At 33.5% G+C, this 18,792-nt stretch overlaps 15 non-coding genes across 15 annotated transcripts; 7 read left to right on the top strand and 8 right to left on the bottom strand.

The window, feature by feature from the left end:
- Nucleotides 1-76: 76 nt before the first annotated feature.
- On the bottom strand, nt 77-148 carry TRNAQ-CUG (transfer RNA glutamine (anticodon CUG)). The gene has a single exon. It is a non-coding gene; the product is annotated as a tRNA-Gln (tRNA).
- Nucleotides 149-1,696: 1,548 nt separating this feature from the next.
- On the top strand, nt 1,697-1,768 carry TRNAQ-UUG (transfer RNA glutamine (anticodon UUG)). Its single transcript has one exon. It is a non-coding gene; the product is annotated as a tRNA-Gln (tRNA).
- An 825-nt stretch (nt 1,769-2,593) lies between these two features.
- On the bottom strand, nt 2,594-2,665 carry TRNAQ-CUG (transfer RNA glutamine (anticodon CUG)). The gene has a single exon. It is a non-coding gene; the product is annotated as a tRNA-Gln (tRNA).
- Nucleotides 2,666-4,212: 1,547 nt separating this feature from the next.
- Nucleotides 4,213-4,284, top strand: TRNAQ-UUG (transfer RNA glutamine (anticodon UUG)). The gene has a single exon. It is a non-coding gene; the product is annotated as a tRNA-Gln (tRNA).
- Nucleotides 4,285-5,109: 825 nt separating this feature from the next.
- On the bottom strand, nt 5,110-5,181 carry TRNAQ-CUG (transfer RNA glutamine (anticodon CUG)). The gene has a single exon. It is a non-coding gene; the product is annotated as a tRNA-Gln (tRNA).
- Nucleotides 5,182-6,729: 1,548 nt separating this feature from the next.
- On the top strand, nt 6,730-6,801 carry TRNAQ-UUG (transfer RNA glutamine (anticodon UUG)). Its single transcript has one exon. It is a non-coding gene; the product is annotated as a tRNA-Gln (tRNA).
- An 825-nt stretch (nt 6,802-7,626) lies between these two features.
- On the bottom strand, nt 7,627-7,698 carry TRNAQ-CUG (transfer RNA glutamine (anticodon CUG)). Its single transcript has one exon. It is a non-coding gene; the product is annotated as a tRNA-Gln (tRNA).
- A 1,548-nt stretch (nt 7,699-9,246) lies between these two features.
- TRNAQ-UUG (transfer RNA glutamine (anticodon UUG)) lies at nt 9,247-9,318 on the top strand. Its single transcript has one exon. It is a non-coding gene; the product is annotated as a tRNA-Gln (tRNA).
- An 825-nt stretch (nt 9,319-10,143) lies between these two features.
- TRNAQ-CUG (transfer RNA glutamine (anticodon CUG)) lies at nt 10,144-10,215 on the bottom strand. Its single transcript has one exon. It is a non-coding gene; the product is annotated as a tRNA-Gln (tRNA).
- Nucleotides 10,216-11,763: 1,548 nt separating this feature from the next.
- On the top strand, nt 11,764-11,835 carry TRNAQ-UUG (transfer RNA glutamine (anticodon UUG)). The gene has a single exon. It is a non-coding gene; the product is annotated as a tRNA-Gln (tRNA).
- An 825-nt stretch (nt 11,836-12,660) lies between these two features.
- On the bottom strand, nt 12,661-12,732 carry TRNAQ-CUG (transfer RNA glutamine (anticodon CUG)). Its single transcript has one exon. It is a non-coding gene; the product is annotated as a tRNA-Gln (tRNA).
- Nucleotides 12,733-14,279: 1,547 nt separating this feature from the next.
- On the top strand, nt 14,280-14,351 carry TRNAQ-UUG (transfer RNA glutamine (anticodon UUG)). Its single transcript has one exon. It is a non-coding gene; the product is annotated as a tRNA-Gln (tRNA).
- An 825-nt stretch (nt 14,352-15,176) lies between these two features.
- On the bottom strand, nt 15,177-15,248 carry TRNAQ-CUG (transfer RNA glutamine (anticodon CUG)). The gene has a single exon. It is a non-coding gene; the product is annotated as a tRNA-Gln (tRNA).
- A 1,548-nt stretch (nt 15,249-16,796) lies between these two features.
- TRNAQ-UUG (transfer RNA glutamine (anticodon UUG)) lies at nt 16,797-16,868 on the top strand. Its single transcript has one exon. It is a non-coding gene; the product is annotated as a tRNA-Gln (tRNA).
- An 825-nt stretch (nt 16,869-17,693) lies between these two features.
- Nucleotides 17,694-17,765, bottom strand: TRNAQ-CUG (transfer RNA glutamine (anticodon CUG)). The gene has a single exon. It is a non-coding gene; the product is annotated as a tRNA-Gln (tRNA).
- Between the last annotated feature and the right edge of the window lie 1,027 nt (nt 17,766-18,792).

Below are 18,792 nucleotides of genomic sequence, written 5' to 3'. Positions count from 1 at the left end.
ATAAAACTTTGACGTTATGTTTTTCCAAGTCCAAATTCTAAGAAATTAGTGAAATATTAAATCTCATAATTCAAGCAGGTCCCACCGAGATTTGAACTCGGATCGCTGGATTCAGAGTCCAGAGTGCTAACCATTACACCATGGAACCCTGCCATACATGAGGGATTTTTCCATTGAGACAAAAGAGAGCGCATCAGTGCAGGGGCTTTTCTTACATTGATGAAAAGATAACTCAGTTGAATGCTCATAGTGTAAAGAGCTACAATGTGATTTGATTCTTTTCAGCTACATTCTCCATAACAGTGTTAAATGTGCAAACGTTTATCAGGACATGCAATTTACAAAATAATGATCATATTTGACTGAAGAATATTAAAACATTCTACATTTCCAAACTACTACATCCATTTCTCTGTCTCTCACATGGGTGGCTCCAAAGAGCAACGGTTGGCACTTTGGACTTTGCATGCAAAGGTACCAGTCCAATTCTTTGAGGTACTATTTTACTAATCTCAACCTTTTACATTTCTGTCATCTTTTGTTATTGATAGCTCCAATCCAATACCAGTAGGTTGAACGAGACAAATGTTGACTCCTTTCAAAATGTCCAACAGCTTGAACAAGTTACAGAAATACGAACTTTATAATACTTTTACATCAGATTCCTACACAAAATAGTGCGACATTACAAAATCCTATCCTGTTTTTCTCAAATGCATTTCAGAGGGCTGATTCCCAGCATTCCTTTTTGAAGATTTCTACACTATTGATAAGGCGAATATAGCACATTTTGAAAGAGATGTGTTCTTAAATCAAACCTAGAGAACCACAATGACGGTATCATTCAGATAGTACAAATGTTTTTTGTATATTAGTATGGAAATTGTGAAATAAAACATTTCTCATGCTGATTTTCAACAGTCGATCTGCAATCATGAAATATAAGCTTTTGCTTGGAGGCCTCAAAGGTACTGATCTAATTTTCTTTTTTTAGAATTATTCACAGATCGTATGATATGCTTTGTACAAATCAACTATGCTGTTAGGTCAAAATTGATTAAAAAGTGACTATCTCAATTTCAGGACATATAGAAGAGGAAGGAGAAGAAGCTCATGTTTCAAATGCGGAGAGGCAACAACTGTTCTTTATTTTCACCTCTATTAATTATACATATTTTTATAATGTATATATTTATATTTTCCGATAAAAATACATAGACATATAGCGATATATAGGGAGATACATACATATAAGTTGATACGTACAAGTTTATAAGTAAATGAGATGTTTTTCCAATTAATACTTCTAAGAACTGAATGGAAAAAAAATCGTAAAGTTTAGATAAGTCCCACTGAGCTTTGTACTTAGATCCCTGTTTTCAGAGTCCAGATTGACAAGCATAACACCATCAACCCACCTGTACCAGGTTGAGCTTTCCATTTTGGCAGAAGAGATTGCATTCACGGGGGAATCTTATCTTTTATTGCAAAATCTTATCTCACATAAAAAGTACTGTTCAACAGAGTCATAGCGTTACTTGAGTCCTTTGTGCAACATCCTTCCCTAACATAGTTCAATAGGCAAAAGTTGAACAGAATAGAAAAGTTATGTAATTCTGTTTGTCTTTGACTGTAGAAAATAAAAAATGTGAAATGTCCACATTGCTGCAGCAATTTGCTCCCCTGTCACATGGGAGGTTCCATGGTGTAATGGTTAGCACTTTGGACTTTGAATCCAAGGATCCGAGTTCAAATCTCGGTGGGACCACTTTCGTGACTTATGACCAAATCTTTTTCTGTCAAGTGTATTCATAAATATCATAAATCTAACACGGGTAGAGTGAAACATTAATTTATTGATTGTATTTTTAAAGTCTATTTGATGTGAGCAAATGATAGAACTTTTAGAAAACATGGAAATAAAATGGCTCAAAATAATGAGACATTTTGTGAGCTGACTCTGTTTTCTCAACTCATCACAAGAAGCTGATGCAAGATATTACTTGTATAAATCGTACTGTTATTGATAAGGGGAACAAGGAACTTTTTAAATTGGAAAGCCTTCATTAAAAGAAAACTTGAGGAATCAAATTGTGTATTTTGGGGACAGAAGAGATGAACTTTTAAATAACAATCTTGAAATTAAGACACACAGATATTTACACTCTGTTTTTCTAAAGTAGATCCATAACCACAAAGTAGAATCTTTCGAAAGACATGTCAAATGTATTAATCTGAATTCCTCTTTCAAAGAAATTCACAATTAAATGCACTGTGTAAGTTAAGAATGTTGTCAGATAAGAAATCAGCAAAATTAACTATCTTATTACTGATCATAAAGATGAGAAAGGAAAAGAACCTCTTGCTTAAATTGTGGATGGGAAAGAACAGTTTTTAGTTTTCAGCTTCAGTACTTATGTTTATGAATTTTTCATTTCTTTATATTGTATTATCGCTATCTAGATGGATATAGCCATCTGTACATAGATACATACTTATACGTTGATAAGTTTCAGTATAAAACTTTGACGTTATGTTTTTCCAAGTCCAAATTCTAAGAAATTAGTGAAATATTAAATCTCATAATTCAAGCAGGTCCCACCGAGATTTGAACTCGGATCGCTGGATTCAGAGTCCAGAGTGCTAACCATTACACCATGGAACCCTGCCATACATGAGGGATTTTTCCATTGAGACAAAAGAGAGCGCATCAGTGCAGGGGCTTTTCTTACATTGATGAAAAGATAACTCAGTTGAATGCTCATAGTGTAAAGAGCTACAATGTGATTTGATTCTTTTCAGCTACATTCTCCATAACAGTGTTAAATGTGCAAACGTTTATCAGAACATGCAATTTACAAAATAATGATCATATTTGACTGAAGAATATTAAAACATTCTACATTTCCAAACTACTACATCCATTTCTCTGTCTCTCACATGGGTGGCTCCAAAGAGCAACGGTTGGCACTTTGGACTTTGCATGCAAAGGTACCAGTCCAATTCTTTGAGGTACTATTTTACTAATCTCAACCTTTTACATTTCTGTCATCTTTTGTTATTGATAGCTCCAATCCAATACCAGTAGGTTGAACGAGACAAATGTTGACTCCTTTCAAAATGTCCAACAGCTTGAACAAGTTACAGAAATACGAACTTTATAATACTTTTACATCAGATTCCTACACAAAATAGTGCGACATTACAAAATCCTATCCTGTTTTTCTCAAATGCATTTCAGAGGGCTGATTCCCAGCATTCCTTTTTGAAGATTTCTACACTATTGATAAGGCGAATATAGCACATTTTGAAAGAGATGTGTTCTTAAATCAAACCTAGAGAACCACAATGACGGTATCATTCAGATAGTACAAATGTTTTTTGTATATTAGTATGGAAATTGTGAAATAAAACATTTCTCATGCTGATTTTCAACAGTCGATCTGCAATCATGAAATATAAGCTTTTGCTTGGAGGCCTCAAAGGTACTGATCTAATTTTCTTTTTTAGAATTATTCACAGATCGTATGATATGCTTTGTACAAATCAACTATGCTGTTAGATCAAAATTGATTAAAAAGTGACTCTCTCAATTTCAGGACATATAGAAGAGGAAGGAGAAGAAGCTCATGTTTCAAATGCGGAGAGGCAACAACTGTTCTTTATTTTCACCTCTATTAATTATACATATTTTTATAATGTATATATTTATATTTTCCGATAAAAATACATAGACATATAGCGATATATAGGGAGATACATACATATAAGTTGATACGTACAAGTTTATAAGTAAATGAGATGTTTTTCCAATTAATACTTCTAAGAACTGAATGGAAAAAAAATCGTAAAGTTTAGATAAGTCCCACTGAGCTTTGTACTTAGATCCCTGTTTTCAGAGTCCAGATTGACAAGCATAACACCATCAACCCACCTGTACCAGGTTGAGCTTTCCATTTTGGCAGAAGAGATTGCATTCACGGGGGAATCTTATCTTTTATTGCAAAATCTTATCTCACATAAAAAGTACTGTTCAACAGAGTCATAGCGTTACTTGAGTCCTTTGTGCAACATCCTTCCCTAACATAGTTCAATAGGCAAAAGTTGAACAGAATAGAAAAGTTATGTAATTCTGTTTGTCTTTGACTGTAGAAAATAAAAAATGTGAAATGTCCACATTGCTGCAGCAATTTGCTCCCCTGTCACATGGGAGGTTCCATGGTGTAATGGTTAGCACTTTGGACTTTGAATCCAAGGATCCGAGTTCAAATCTCGGTGGGACCCCTTTCGTGACTTATGACCAAATCTTTTTCTGTCAAGTGTATTCATAAATATCATAAATCTAACACGGGTAGAGTGAAACATTAATTTATTGATTGTATTTTTAAAGTCTATTTGATGTGAGCAAATGATAGAACTTTTAGAAAACATGGAAATAAAATGGCTCAAAATAATGAGACATTTTGTGAGCTGACTCTGTTTTCTCAACTCATCACAAGAAGCTGATGCAAGATATTACTTGTATAAATCGTACTGTTATTGATAAGGGGAACAAGGAACTTTTTAAATTGGAAAGCCTTCATTAAAAGAAAACTTGAGGAATCAAATTGTGTATTTTGGGGACAGAAGAGATGAACTTTTAAATAACAATCTTGAAATTAAGACACACAGATATTTACACTCTGTTTTTCTAAAGTAGATCCATAACCACAAAGTAGAATCTTTCGAAAGACATGTCAAATGTATTAATCTGAATTCCTCTTTCAAAGAAATTCACAATTAAATGCACTGTGTAAGTTAAGAATGTTGTCAGATAAGAAATCAGCAAAATTAACTATCTTATTACTGATCATAAAGATGAGAAAGGAAAAGAACCTCTTGCTTAAATTGTGGATGGGAAAGAACAGTTTTTAGTTTTCAGCTTCAGTACTTATGTTTATGAATTTTTCATTTCTTTATATTGTATTATCGCTATCTAGATGGATATAGCCATCTGTACATAGATACATACTTATACGTTGATAAGTTTCAGTATAAAACTTTGACGTTATGTTTTTCCAAGTCCAAATTCTAAGAAATTAGTGAAATTTTAAATCTCATAATTCAAGCAGGTCCCACCGAGATTTGAACTCGGATCGCTGGATTCAGAGTCCAGAGTGCTAACCATTACACCATGGAACCCTGCCATACATGAGGGATTTTTCCATTGAGACAAAAGAGAGCGCATCAGTGCAGGGGCTTTTCTTACATTGATGAAAAGATAACTCAGTTGAATGCTCATAGTGTAAAGAGCTACAATGTGATTTGATTCTTTTCAGCTACATTCTCCATAACAGTGTTAAATGTGCAAACGTTTATCAGGACATGCAATTTACAAAATAATGATCATATTTGACTGAAGAATATTAAAACATTCTACATTTCCAAACTACTACATCCATTTCTCTGTCTCTCACATGGGTGGCTCCAAAGAGCAACGGTTGGCACTTTGGACTTTGCATGCAAAGGTACCAGTCCAATTCTTTGAGGTACTATTTTACTAATCTCAACCTTTTACATTTCTGTCATCTTTTGTTATTGATAGCTCCAATCCAATACCAGTAGGTTGAACGAGACAAATGTTGACTCCTTTCAAAATGTCCAACAGCTTGAACAAGTTACAGAAATACGAACTTTATAATACTTTTACATCAGATTCCTACACAAAATAGTGCGACATTACAAAATCCTATCCTGTTTTTCTCAAATGCATTTCAGAGGGCTGATTCCCAGCATTCCTTTTTGAAGATTTCTACACTATTGATAAGGCGAATATAGCACATTTTGAAAGAGATGTGTTCTTAAATCAAACCTAGAGAACCACAATGACGGTATCATTCAGATAGTACAAATGTTTTTTGTATATTAGTATGGAAATTGTGAAATAAAACATTTATCATGCTGATTTTCAACAGTCGATCTGCAATCATGAAATATAAGCTTTTGCTTGGAGGCCTCAAAGGTACTGATCTAATTTTCTTTTTTTAGAATTATTCACAGATCGTATGATATGCTTTGTACAAATCAACTATGCTGTTAGGTCAAAATTGATTAAAAAGTGACTATCTCAATTTCAGGACATATAGAAGAGGAAGGAGAAGAAGCTCATGTTTCAAATGCGGAGAGGCAACAACTGTTCTTTATTTTCACCTCTATTAATTATACATATTTTTATAATGTATATATTTATATTTTCCGATAAAAATACATAGACATATAGCGATATATAGGGAGATACATACATATAAGTTGATACGTACAAGTTTATAAGTAAATGAGATGTTTTTCCAATTAATACTTCTAAGAACTGAATGGAAAAAAAATCGTAAAGTTTAGATAAGTCCCACTGAGCTTTGTACTTAGATCCCTGTTTTCAGAGTCCAGATTGACAAGCATAACACCATCAACCCACCTGTACCAGGTTGAGCTTTCCATTTTGGCAGAAGAGATTGCATTCACGGGGGAATCTTATCTTTTATTGCAAAATCTTATCTCACATAAAAAGTACTGTTCAACAGAGTCATAGCGTTACTTGAGTCCTTTGTGCAACATCCTTCCCTAACATAGTTCAATAGGCAAAAGTTGAACAGAATAGAAAAGTTATGTAATTCTGTTTGTCTTTGACTGTAGAAAATAAAAAATGTGAAATGTCCACATTGCTGCAGCAATTTGCTCCCCTGTCACATGGGAGGTTCCATGGTGTAATGGTTAGCACTTTGGACTTTGAATCCAAGGATCCGAGTTCAAATCTCGGTGGGACCACTTTCGTGACTTATGACCAAATCTTTTTCTGTCAAGTGTATTCATAAATATCATAAATCTAACACGGGTAGAGTGAAACATTAATTTATTGATTGTATTGTTAAAGTCTATTTGATGTGAGCAAATGATAGAACTTTTAGAAAACATGGAAATAAAATGGCTCAAAATAATGAGACATTTTGTGAGCTGACTCTGTTTTCTCAACTCATCACAAGAAGCTGATGCAAGATATTACTTGTATAAATCGTACTGTTATTGATAAGGGGAACAAGGAACTTTTTAAATTGGAAAGCCTTCATTAAAAGAAAACTTGAGGAATCAAATTGTGTATTTTGGGGACAGAAGAGATGAACTTTTAAATAACAATCTTGAAATTAAGACACACAGATATTTACACTCTGTTTTTCTAAAGTAGATCCATAACCACAAAGTAGAATCTTTCGAAAGACATGTCAAATGTATTAATCTGAATTCCTCTTTCAAAGAAATTCACAATTAAATGCACTGTGTAAGTTAAGAATGTTGTCAGATAAGAAATCAGCAAAATTAACTATCTTATTACTGATCATAAAGATGAGAAAGGAAAAGAACCTCTTGCTTAAATTGTGGATGGGAAAGAACAGTTTTTAGTTTTCAGCTTCAGTACTTATGTTTATGAATTTTTCATTTCTTTATATTGTATTATCGCTATCTAGATGGATATAGCCATCTGTACATAGATACATACTTATACGTTGATAAGTTTCAGTATAAAACTTTGACGTTATGTTTTTCCAAGTCCAAATTCTAAGAAATTAGTGAAATATTAAATCTCATAATTCAAGCAGGTCCCACCGAGATTTGAACTCGGATCGCTGGATTCAGAGTCCAGAGTGCTAACCATTACACCATGGAACCCTGCCATACATGAGGGATTTTTCCATTGAGACAAAAGAGAGCGCATCAGTGCAGGGGCTTTTCTTACATTGATGAAAAGATAACTCAGTTGAATGCTCATAGTGTAAAGAGCTACAATGTGATTTGATTCTTTTCAGCTACATTCTCCATAACAGTGTTAAATGTGCAAACGTTTATCAGGACATGCAATTTACAAAATAATGATCATATTTGACTGAAGAATATTAAAACATTCTACATTTCCAAACTACTACATCCATTTCTCTGTCTCTCACATGGGTGGCTCCAAAGAGCAACGGTTGGCACTTTGGACTTTGCATGCAAAGGTACCAGTCCAATTCTTTGAGGTACTATTTTACTAATCTCAACCTTTTACATTTCTGTCATCTTTTGTTATTGATAGCTCCAATCCAATACCAGTAGGTTGAACGAGACAAATGTTGACTCCTTTCAAAATGTCCAACAGCTTGAACAAGTTACAGAAATACGAACTTTATAATACTTTTACATCAGATTCCTACACAAAATAGTGCGACATTACAAAATCCTATCCTGTTTTTCTCAAATGCATTTCAGAGGGCTGATTCCCAGCATTCCTTTTTGAAGATTTCTACACTATTGATAAGGCGAATATAGCACATTTTGAAAGAGATGTGTTCTTAAATCAAACCTAGAGAACCACAATGACGGTATCATTCAGATAGTACAAATGTTTTTTGTATATTAGTATGGAAATTGTGAAATAAAACATTTCTCATGCTGATTTTCAACAGTCGATCTGCAATCATGAAATATAAGCTTTTGCTTGGAGGCCTCAAAGGTACTGATCTAATTTTCTTTTTTTAGAATTATTCACAGATCGTATGATATGCTTTGTACAAATCAACTATGCTGTTAGGTCAAAATTGATTAAAAAGTGACTATCTCAATTTCAGGACATATAGAAGAGGAAGGAGAAGAAGCTCATGTTTCAAATGCGGAGAGGCAACAACTGTTCTTTATTTTCACCTCTATTAATTATACATATTTTTATAATGTATATATTTATATTTTCCGATAAAAATACATAGACATATAGCGATATATAGGGAGATACATACATATAAGTTGATACGTACAAGTTTATAAGTAAATGAGATGTTTTTCCAATTAATACTTCTAAGAACTGAATGGAAAAAAAATCGTAAAGTTTAGATAAGTCCCACTGAGCTTTGTACTTAGATCCCTGTTTTCAGAGTCCAGATTGACAAGCATAACACCATCAACCCACCTGTACCAGGTTGAGCTTTCCATTTTGGCAGAAGAGATTGCATTCACGGGGGAATCTTATCTTTTATTGCAAAATCTTATCTCACATAAAAAGTACTGTTCAACAGAGTCATAGCGTTACTTGAGTCCTTTGTGCAACATCCTTCCCTAACATAGTTCAATAGGCAAAAGTTGAACAGAATAGAAAAGTTATGTAATTCTGTTTGTCTTTGACTGTAGAAAATAAAAAATGTGAAATGTCCACATTGCTGCAGCAATTTGCTCCCCTGTCACATGGGAGGTTCCATGGTGTAATGGTTAGCACTTTGGACTTTGAATCCAAGGATCCGAGTTCAAATCTCGGTGGGACCACTTTCGTGACTTATGACCAAATCTTTTTCTGTCAAGTGTATTCATAAATATCATAAATCTAACACGGGTAGAGTGAAACATTAATTTATTGATTGTATTGTTAAAGTCTATTTGATGTGAGCAAATGATAGAACTTTTAGAAAACATGGAAATAAAATGGCTCAAAATAATGAGACATTTTGTGAGCTGACTCTGTTTTCTCAACTCATCACAAGAAGCTGATGCAAGATATTACTTGTATAAATCGTACTGTTATTGATAAGGGGAACAAGGAACTTTTTAAATTGGAAAGCCTTCATTAAAAGAAAACTTGAGGAATCAAATTGTGTATTTTGGGGACAGAAGAGATGAACTTTTAAATAACAATCTTGAAATTAAGACACACAGATATTTACACTCTGTTTTTCTAAAGTAGATCCATAACCACAAAGTAGAATCTTTCGAAAGACATGTCAAATGTATTAATCTGAATTCCTCTTTCAAAGAAATTCACAATTAAATGCACTGTGTAAGTTAAGAATGTTGTCAGATAAGAAATCAGCAAAATTAACTATCTTATTACTGATCATAAAGATGAGAAAGGAAAAGAACCTCTTGCTTAAATTGTGGATGGGAAAGAACAGTTTTTAGTTTTCAGCTTCAGTACTTATGTTTATGAATTTTTCATTTCTTTATATTGTATTATCGCTATCTAGATGGATATAGCCATCTGTACATAGATACATACTTATACGTTGATAAGTTTCAGTATAAAACTTTGACGTTATGTTTTTCCAAGTCCAAATTCTAAGAAATTAGTGAAATATTAAATCTCATAATTCAAGCAGGTCCCACCGAGATTTGAACTCGGATCGCTGGATTCAGAGTCCAGAGTGCTAACCATTACACCATGGAACCCTGCCATACATGAGGGATTTTTCCATTGAGACAAAAGAGAGCGCATCAGTGCAGGGGCTTTTCTTACATTGATGAAAAGATAACTCAGTTGAATGCTCATAGTGTAAAGAGCTACAATGTGATTTGATTCTTTTCAGCTACATTCTCCATAACAGTGTTAAATGTGCAAACGTTTATCAGGACATGCAATTTACAAAATAATGATCATATTTGACTGAAGAATATTAAAACATTCTACATTTCCAAACTACTACATCCATTTCTCTGTCTCTCACATGGGTGGCTCTAAAGAGCAACGGTTGGCACTTTGGACTTTGCATGCAAAGGTACCAGTCCAATTCTTTGAGGTACTATTTTACTAATCTCAACCTTTTACATTTCTGTCATCTTTTGTTATTGATAGCTCCAATCCAATACCAGTAGGTTGAACGAGACAAATGTTGACTCCTTTCAAAATGTCCAACAGCTTGAACAAGTTACAGAAATACGAACTTTATAATACTTTTACATCAGATTCCTACACAAAATAGTGCGACATTACAAAATCCTATCCTGTTTTTCTCAAATGCATTTCAGAGGGCTGATTCCCAGCATTCCTTTTTGAAGATTTCTACACTATTGATAAGGCGAATATAGCACATTTTGAAAGAGATGTGTTCTTAAATCAAACCTAGAGAACCACAATGACGGTATCATTCAGATAGTACAAATGTTTTTTGTATATTAGTATGGAAATTGTGAAATAAAACATTTCTCATGCTGATTTTCAACAGTCGATCTGCAATCATGAAATATAAGCTTTTGCTTGGAGGCCTCAAAGGTACTGATCTAATTTTCTTTTTTTAGAATTATTCACAGATCGTATGATATGCTTTGTACAAATCAACTATGCTGTTAGGTCAAAATTGATTAAAAAGTGACTATCTCAATTTCAGGACATATAGAAGAGGAAGGAGAAGAAGCTCATGTTTCAAATGCGGAGAGGCAACAACTGTTCTTTATTTTCACCTCTATTAATTATACATATTTTTATAATGTATATATTTATATTTTCCGATAAAAATACATAGACATATAGCGATATATAGGGAGATACATACATATAAGTTGATACGTACAAGTTTATAAGTAAATGAGATGTTTTTCCAATTAATACTTCTAAGAACTGAATGGAAAAAAAATCGTAAAGTTTAGATAAGTCCCACTGAGCTTTGTACTTAGATCCCTGTTTTCAGAGTCCAGATTGACAAGCATAACACCATCAACCCACCTGTACCAGGTTGAGCTTTCCATTTTGGCAGAAGAGATTGCATTCACGGGGGAATCTTATCTTTTATTGCAAAATCTTATCTCACATAAAAAGTACTGTTCAACAGAGTCATAGCGTTACTTGAGTCCTTTGTGCAACATCCTTCCCTAACATAGTTCAATAGGCAAAAGTTGAACAGAATAGAAAAGTTATGTAATTCTGTTTGTCTTTGACTGTAGAAAATAAAAAATGTGAAATGTCCACATTGCTGCAGCAATTTGCTCCCCTGTCACATGGGAGGTTCCATGGTGTAATGGTTAGCACTTTGGACTTTGAATCCAAGGATCCGAGTTCAAATCTCGGTGGGACCACTTTCGTGACTTATGACCAAATCTTTTTCTGTCAAGTGTATTCATAAATATCATAAATCTAACACGGGTAGAGTGAAACATTAATTTATTGATTGTATTTTTAAAGTCTATTTGATGTGAGCAAATGATAGAACTTTTAGAAAACATGGAAATAAAATGGCTCAAAATAATGAGACATTTTGTGAGCTGACTCTGTTTTCTCAACTCATCACAAGAAGCTGATGCAAGATATTACTTGTATAAATCGTACTGTTATTGATAAGGGGAACAAGGAACTTTTTAAATTGGAAAGCCTTCATTAAAAGAAAACTTGAGGAATCAAATTGTGTATTTTGGGGACAGAAGAGATGAACTTTTAAATAACAATCTTGAAATTAAGACACACAGATATTTACACTCTGTTTTTCTAAAGTAGATCCATAACCACAAAGTAGAATCTTTCGAAAGACATGTCAAATGTATTAATCTGAATTCCTCTTTCAAAGAAATTCACAATTAAATGCACTGTGTAAGTTAAGAATGTTGTCAGATAAGAAATCAGCAAAATTAACTATCTTATTACTGATCATAAAGATGAGAAAGGAAAAGAACCTCTTGCTTAAATTGTGGATGGGAAAGAACAGTTTTTAGTTTTCAGCTTCAGTACTTATGTTTATGAATTTTTCATTTCTTTATATTGTATTATCGCTATCTAGATGGATATAGCCATCTGTACATAGATACATACTTATACGTTGATAAGTTTCAGTATAAAACTTTGACGTTATGTTTTTCCAAGTCCAAATTCTAAGAAATTAGTGAAATATTAAATCTCATAATTCAAGCAGGTCCCACCGAGATTTGAACTCGGATCGCTGGATTCAGAGTCCAGAGTGCTAACCATTACACCATGGAACCCTGCCATACATGAGGGATTTTTCCATTGAGACAAAAGAGAGCGCATCAGTGCAGGGGCTTTTCTTACATTGATGAAAAGATAACTCAGTTGAATGCTCATAGTGTAAAGAGCTACAATGTGATTTGATTCTTTTCAGCTACATTCTCCATAACAGTGTTAAATGTGCAAACGTTTATCAGAACATGCAATTTACAAAATAATGATCATATTTGACTGAAGAATATTAAAACATTCTACATTTCCAAACTACTACATCCATTTCTCTGTCTCTCACATGGGTGGCTCCAAAGAGCAACGGTTGGCACTTTGGACTTTGCATGCAAAGGTACCAGTCCAATTCTTTGAGGTACTATTTTACTAATCTCAACCTTTTACATTTCTGTCATCTTTTGTTATTGATAGCTCCAATCCAATACCAGTAGGTTGAACGAGACAAATGTTGACTCCTTTCAAAATGTCCAACAGCTTGAACAAGTTACAGAAATACGAACTTTATAATACTTTTACATCAGATTCCTACACAAAATAGTGCGACATTACAAAATCCTATCCTGTTTTTCTCAAATGCATTTCAGAGGGCTGATTCCCAGCATTCCTTTTTGAAGATTTCTACACTATTGATAAGGCGAATATAGCACATTTTGAAAGAGATGTGTTCTTAAATCAAACCTAGAGAACCACAATGACGGTATCATTCAGATAGTACAAATGTTTTTTGTATATTAGTATGGAAATTGTGAAATAAAACATTTCTCATGCTGATTTTCAACAGTCGATCTGCAATCATGAAATATAAGCTTTTGCTTGGAGGCCTCAAAGGTACTGATCTAATTTTCTTTTTTAGAATTATTCACAGATCGTATGATATGCTTTGTACAAATCAACTATGCTGTTAGATCAAAATTGATTAAAAAGTGACTCTCTCAATTTCAGGACATATAGAAGAGGAAGGAGAAGAAGCTCATGTTTCAAATGCGGAGAGGCAACAACTGTTCTTTATTTTCACCTCTATTAATTATACATATTTTTATAATGTATATATTTATATTTTCCGATAAAAATACATAGACATATAGCGATATATAGGGAGATACATACATATAAGTTGATACGTACAAGTTTATAAGTAAATGAGATGTTTTTCCAATTAATACTTCTAAGAACTGAATGGAAAAAAAATCGTAAAGTTTAGATAAGTCCCACTGAGCTTTGTACTTAGATCCCTGTTTTCAGAGTCCAGATTGACAAGCATAACACCATCAACCCACCTGTACCAGGTTGAGCTTTCCATTTTGGCAGAAGAGATTGCATTCACGGGGGAATCTTATCTTTTATTGCAAAATCTTATCTCACATAAAAAGTACTGTTCAACAGAGTCATAGCGTTACTTGAGTCCTTTGTGCAACATCCTTCCCTAACATAGTTCAATAGGCAAAAGTTGAACAGAATAGAAAAGTTATGTAATTCTGTTTGTCTTTGACTGTAGAAAATAAAAAATGTGAAATGTCCACATTGCTGCAGCAATTTGCTCCCCTGTCACATGGGAGGTTCCATGGTGTAATGGTTAGCACTTTGGACTTTGAATCCAAGGATCCGAGTTCAAATCTCGGTGGGACCACTTTCGTGACTTATGACCAAATCTTTTTCTGTCAAGTGTATTCATAAATATCATAAATCTAACACGGGTAGAGTGAAACATTAATTTATTGATTGTATTTTTAAAGTCTATTTGATGTGAGCAAATGATAGAACTTTTAGAAAACATGGAAATAAAATGGCTCAAAATAATGAGACATTTTGTGAGCTGACTCTGTTTTCTCAACTCATCACAAGAAGCTGATGCAAGATATTACTTGTATAAATCGTACTGTTATTGATAAGGGGAACAAGGAACTTTTTAAATTGGAAAGCCTTCATTAAAAGAAAACTTGAGGAATCAAATTGTGTATTTTGGGGACAGAAGAGATGAACTTTTAAATAACAATCTTGAAATTAAGACACACAGATATTTACACTCTGTTTTTCTAAAGTAGATCCATAACCACAAAGTAGAATCTTTCGAAAGACATGTCAAATGTATTAATCTGAATTCCTCTTTCAAAGAAATTCACAATTAAATGCACTGTGTAAGTTAAGAATGTTGTCAGATAAGAAATCAGCAAAATTAACTATCTTATTACTGATCATAAAGATGAGAAAGGAAAAGAACCTCTTGCTTAAATTGTGGATGGGAAAGAACAGTTTTTAGTTTTCAGCTTCAGTACTTATGTTTATGAATTTTTCATTTCTTTATATTGTATTATCGCTATCTAGATGGATATAGCCATCTGTACATAGATACATACTTATACGTTGATAAGTTTCAGTATAAAACTTTGACGTTATGTTTTTCCAAGTCCAAATTCTAAGAAATTAGTGAAATTTTAAATCTCATAATTCAAGCAGGTCCCACCGAGATTTGAACTCGGATCGCTGGATTCAGAGTCCAGAGTGCTAACCATTACACCATGGAACCCTGCCATACATGAGGGATTTTTCCATTGAGACAAAAGAGAGCGCATCAGTGCAGGGGCTTTTCTTACATTGATGAAAAGATAACTCAGTTGAATGCTCATAGTGTAAAGAGCTACAATGTGATTTGATTCTTTTCAGCTACATTCTCCATAACAGTGTTAAATGTGCAAACGTTTATCAGGACATGCAATTTACAAAATAATGATCATATTTGACTGAAGAATATTAAAACATTCTACATTTCCAAACTACTACATCCATTTCTCTGTCTCTCACATGGGTGGCTCCAAAGAGCAACGGTTGGCACTTTGGACTTTGCATGCAAAGGTACCAGTCCAATTCTTTGAGGTACTATTTTACTAATCTCAACCTTTTACATTTCTGTCATCTTTTGTTATTGATAGCTCCAATCCAATACCAGTAGGTTGAACGAGACAAATGTTGACTCCTTTCAAAATGTCCAACAGCTTGAACAAGTTACAGAAATACGAACTTTATAATACTTTTACATCAGATTCCTACACAAAATAGTGCGACATTACAAAATCCTATCCTGTTTTTCTCAAATGCATTTCAGAGGGCTGATTCCCAGCATTCCTTTTTGAAGATTTCTACACTATTGATAAGGCGAATATAGCACATTTTGAAAGAGATGTGTTCTTAAATCAAACCTAGAGAACCACAATGACGGTATCATTCAGATAGTACAAATGTTTTTTGTATATTAGTATGGAAATTGTGAAATAAAACATTTCTCATGCTGATTTTCAACAGTCGATCTGCAATCATGAAATATAAGCTTTTGCTTGGAGGCCTCAAAGGTACTGATCTAATTTTCTTTTTTTAGAATTATTCACAGATCGTATGATATGCTTTGTACAAATCAACTATGCTGTTAGGTCAAAATTGATTAAAAAGTGACTATCTCAATTTCAGGACATATAGAAGAGGAAGGAGAAGAAGCTCATGTTTCAAATGCGGAGAGGCAACAACTGTTCTTTATTTTCACCTCTATTAATTATACATATTTTTATAATGTATATATTTATATTTTCCGATAAAAATACATAGACATATAGCGATATATAGGGAGATACATACATATAAGTTGATACGTACAAGTTTATAAGTAAATGAGATGTTTTTCCAATTAATACTTCTAAGAACTGAATGGAAAAAAAATCGTAAAGTTTAGATAAGTCCCACTGAGCTTTGTACTTAGATCCCTGTTTTCAGAGTCCAGATTGACAAGCATAACACCATCAACCCACCTGTACCAGGTTGAGCTTTCCATTTTGGCAGAAGAGATTGCATTCACGGGGGAATCTTATCTTTTATTGCAAAATCTTATCTCACATAAAAAGTACTGTTCAACAGAGTCATAGCGTTACTTGAGTCCTTTGTGCAACATCCTTCCCTAACATAGTTCAATAGGCAAAAGTTGAACAGAATAGAAAAGTTATGTAATTCTGTTTGTCTTTGACTGTAGAAAATAAAAAATGTGAAATGTCCACATTGCTGCAGCAATTTGCTCCCCTGTCACATGGGAGGTTCCATGGTGTAATGGTTAGCACTTTGGACTTTGAATCCAAGGATCCGAGTTCAAATCTCGGTGGGACCACTTTCGTGACTTATGACCAAATCTTTTTCTGTCAAGTGTATTCATAAATATCATAAATCTAACACGGGTAGAGTGAAACATTAATTTATTGATTGTATTTTTAAAGTCTATTTGATGTGAGCAAATGATAGAACTTTTAGAAAACATGGAAATAAAATGGCTCAAAATAATGGGACATTTTGTGAGCTGACTCTGTTTTCTCAACTCATCACAAGAAGCTGATGCAAGATATTACTTGTATAAATCGTACTGTTATTGATAAGGGGAACAAGGAACTTTTTAAATTGGAAAGCCTTCATTAAAAGAAAACTTGAGGAATCAAATTGTGTATTTTGGGGACAGAAGAGATGAACTTTTAAATAACAATCTTGAAATTAAGACACACAGATATTTACACTCTGTTTTTCTAAAGTAGATCCATAACCACAAAGTAGAATCTTTCGAAAGACATGTCAAATGTATTAATCTGAATTCCTCTTTCAAAGAAATTCACAATTAAATGCACTGTGTAAGTTAAGAATGTTGTCAGATAAGAAATCAGCAAAATTAACTATCTTATTACTGATCATAAAGATGAGAAAGGAAAAGAACCTCTTGCTTAAATTGTGGATGGGAAAGAACAGTTTTTAGTTTTCAGCTTCAGTACTTATGTTTATGAATTTTTCATTTCTTTATATTGTATTATCGCTATCTAGATGGATATAGCCATCTGTACATAGATACATACTTATACGTTGATAAGTTTCAGTATAAAACTTTGACGTTATGTTTTTCCAAGTCCAAATTCTAAGAAATTAGTGAAATATTAAATCTCATAATTCAAGCAGGTCCCACCGAGATTTGAACTCGGATCGCTGGATTCAGAGTCCAGAGTGCTAACCATTACACCATGGAACCCTGCCATACATGAGGGATTTTTCCATTGAGACAAAAGAGAGCGCATCAGTGCAGGGGCTTTTCTTACATTGATGAAAAGATAACTCAGTTGAATGCTCATAGTGTAAAGAGCTACAATGTGATTTGATTCTTTTCAGCTACATTCTCCATAACAGTGTTAAATGTGCAAACGTTTATCAGGACATGCAATTTACAAAATAATGATCATATTTGACTGAAGAATATTAAAACATTCTACATTTCCAAACTACTACATCCATTTCTCTGTCTCTCACATGGGTGGCTCCAAAGAGCAACGGTTGGCACTTTGGACTTTGCATGCAAAGGTACCAGTCCAATTCTTTGAGGTACTATTTTACTAATCTCAACCTTTTACATTTCTGTCATCTTTTGTTATTGATAGCTCCAATCCAATACCAGTAGGTTGAACGAGACAAATGTTGACTCCTTTCAAAATGTCCAACAGCTTGAACAAGTTACAGAAATACGAACTTTATAATACTTTTACATCAGATTCCTACACAAAATAGTGCGACATTACAAAATCCTATCCTGTTTTTCTCAAATGCATTTCAGAGGGCTGATTCCCAGCATTCCTTTTTGAAGATTTCTACACTATTGATAAGGCGAATATAGCACATTTTGAAAGAGATGTGTTCTTAAATCAAACCTAGAGAACCACAATGACGGTATCATTCAGATAGTACAAATGTTTTTTGTATATTAGTATGGAAATTGTGAAATAAAACATTTCTCATGCTGATTTTCAACAGTCGATCTGCAATCATGAAATATAAGCTTTTGCTTGGAGGCCTCAAAGGTACTGATCTAATTTTCTTTTTTTAGAATTATTCACAGATCGTATGATATGCTTTGTACAAATCAACTATGCTGTTAGGTCAAAATTGATTAAAAAGTGACTATCTCAATTTCAGGACATATAGAAGAGGAAGGAGAAGAAGCTCATGTTTCAAATGCGGAGAGGCAACAACTGTTCTTTATTTTCACCTCTATTAATTATACATAT

The sequence above is a fragment of the Lissotriton vulgaris genome, unplaced genomic scaffold, assembly GCF_964263255.1.
Source record: "Lissotriton vulgaris unplaced genomic scaffold, aLisVul1.2 SCAFFOLD_2159, whole genome shotgun sequence".
Taxonomy (NCBI): domain Eukaryota; kingdom Metazoa; phylum Chordata; class Amphibia; order Caudata; family Salamandridae; genus Lissotriton; species Lissotriton vulgaris.
Note: the sequence above shows the minus strand (reverse complement) of the source record. Positions and strands in the feature narration are given on the sequence as shown.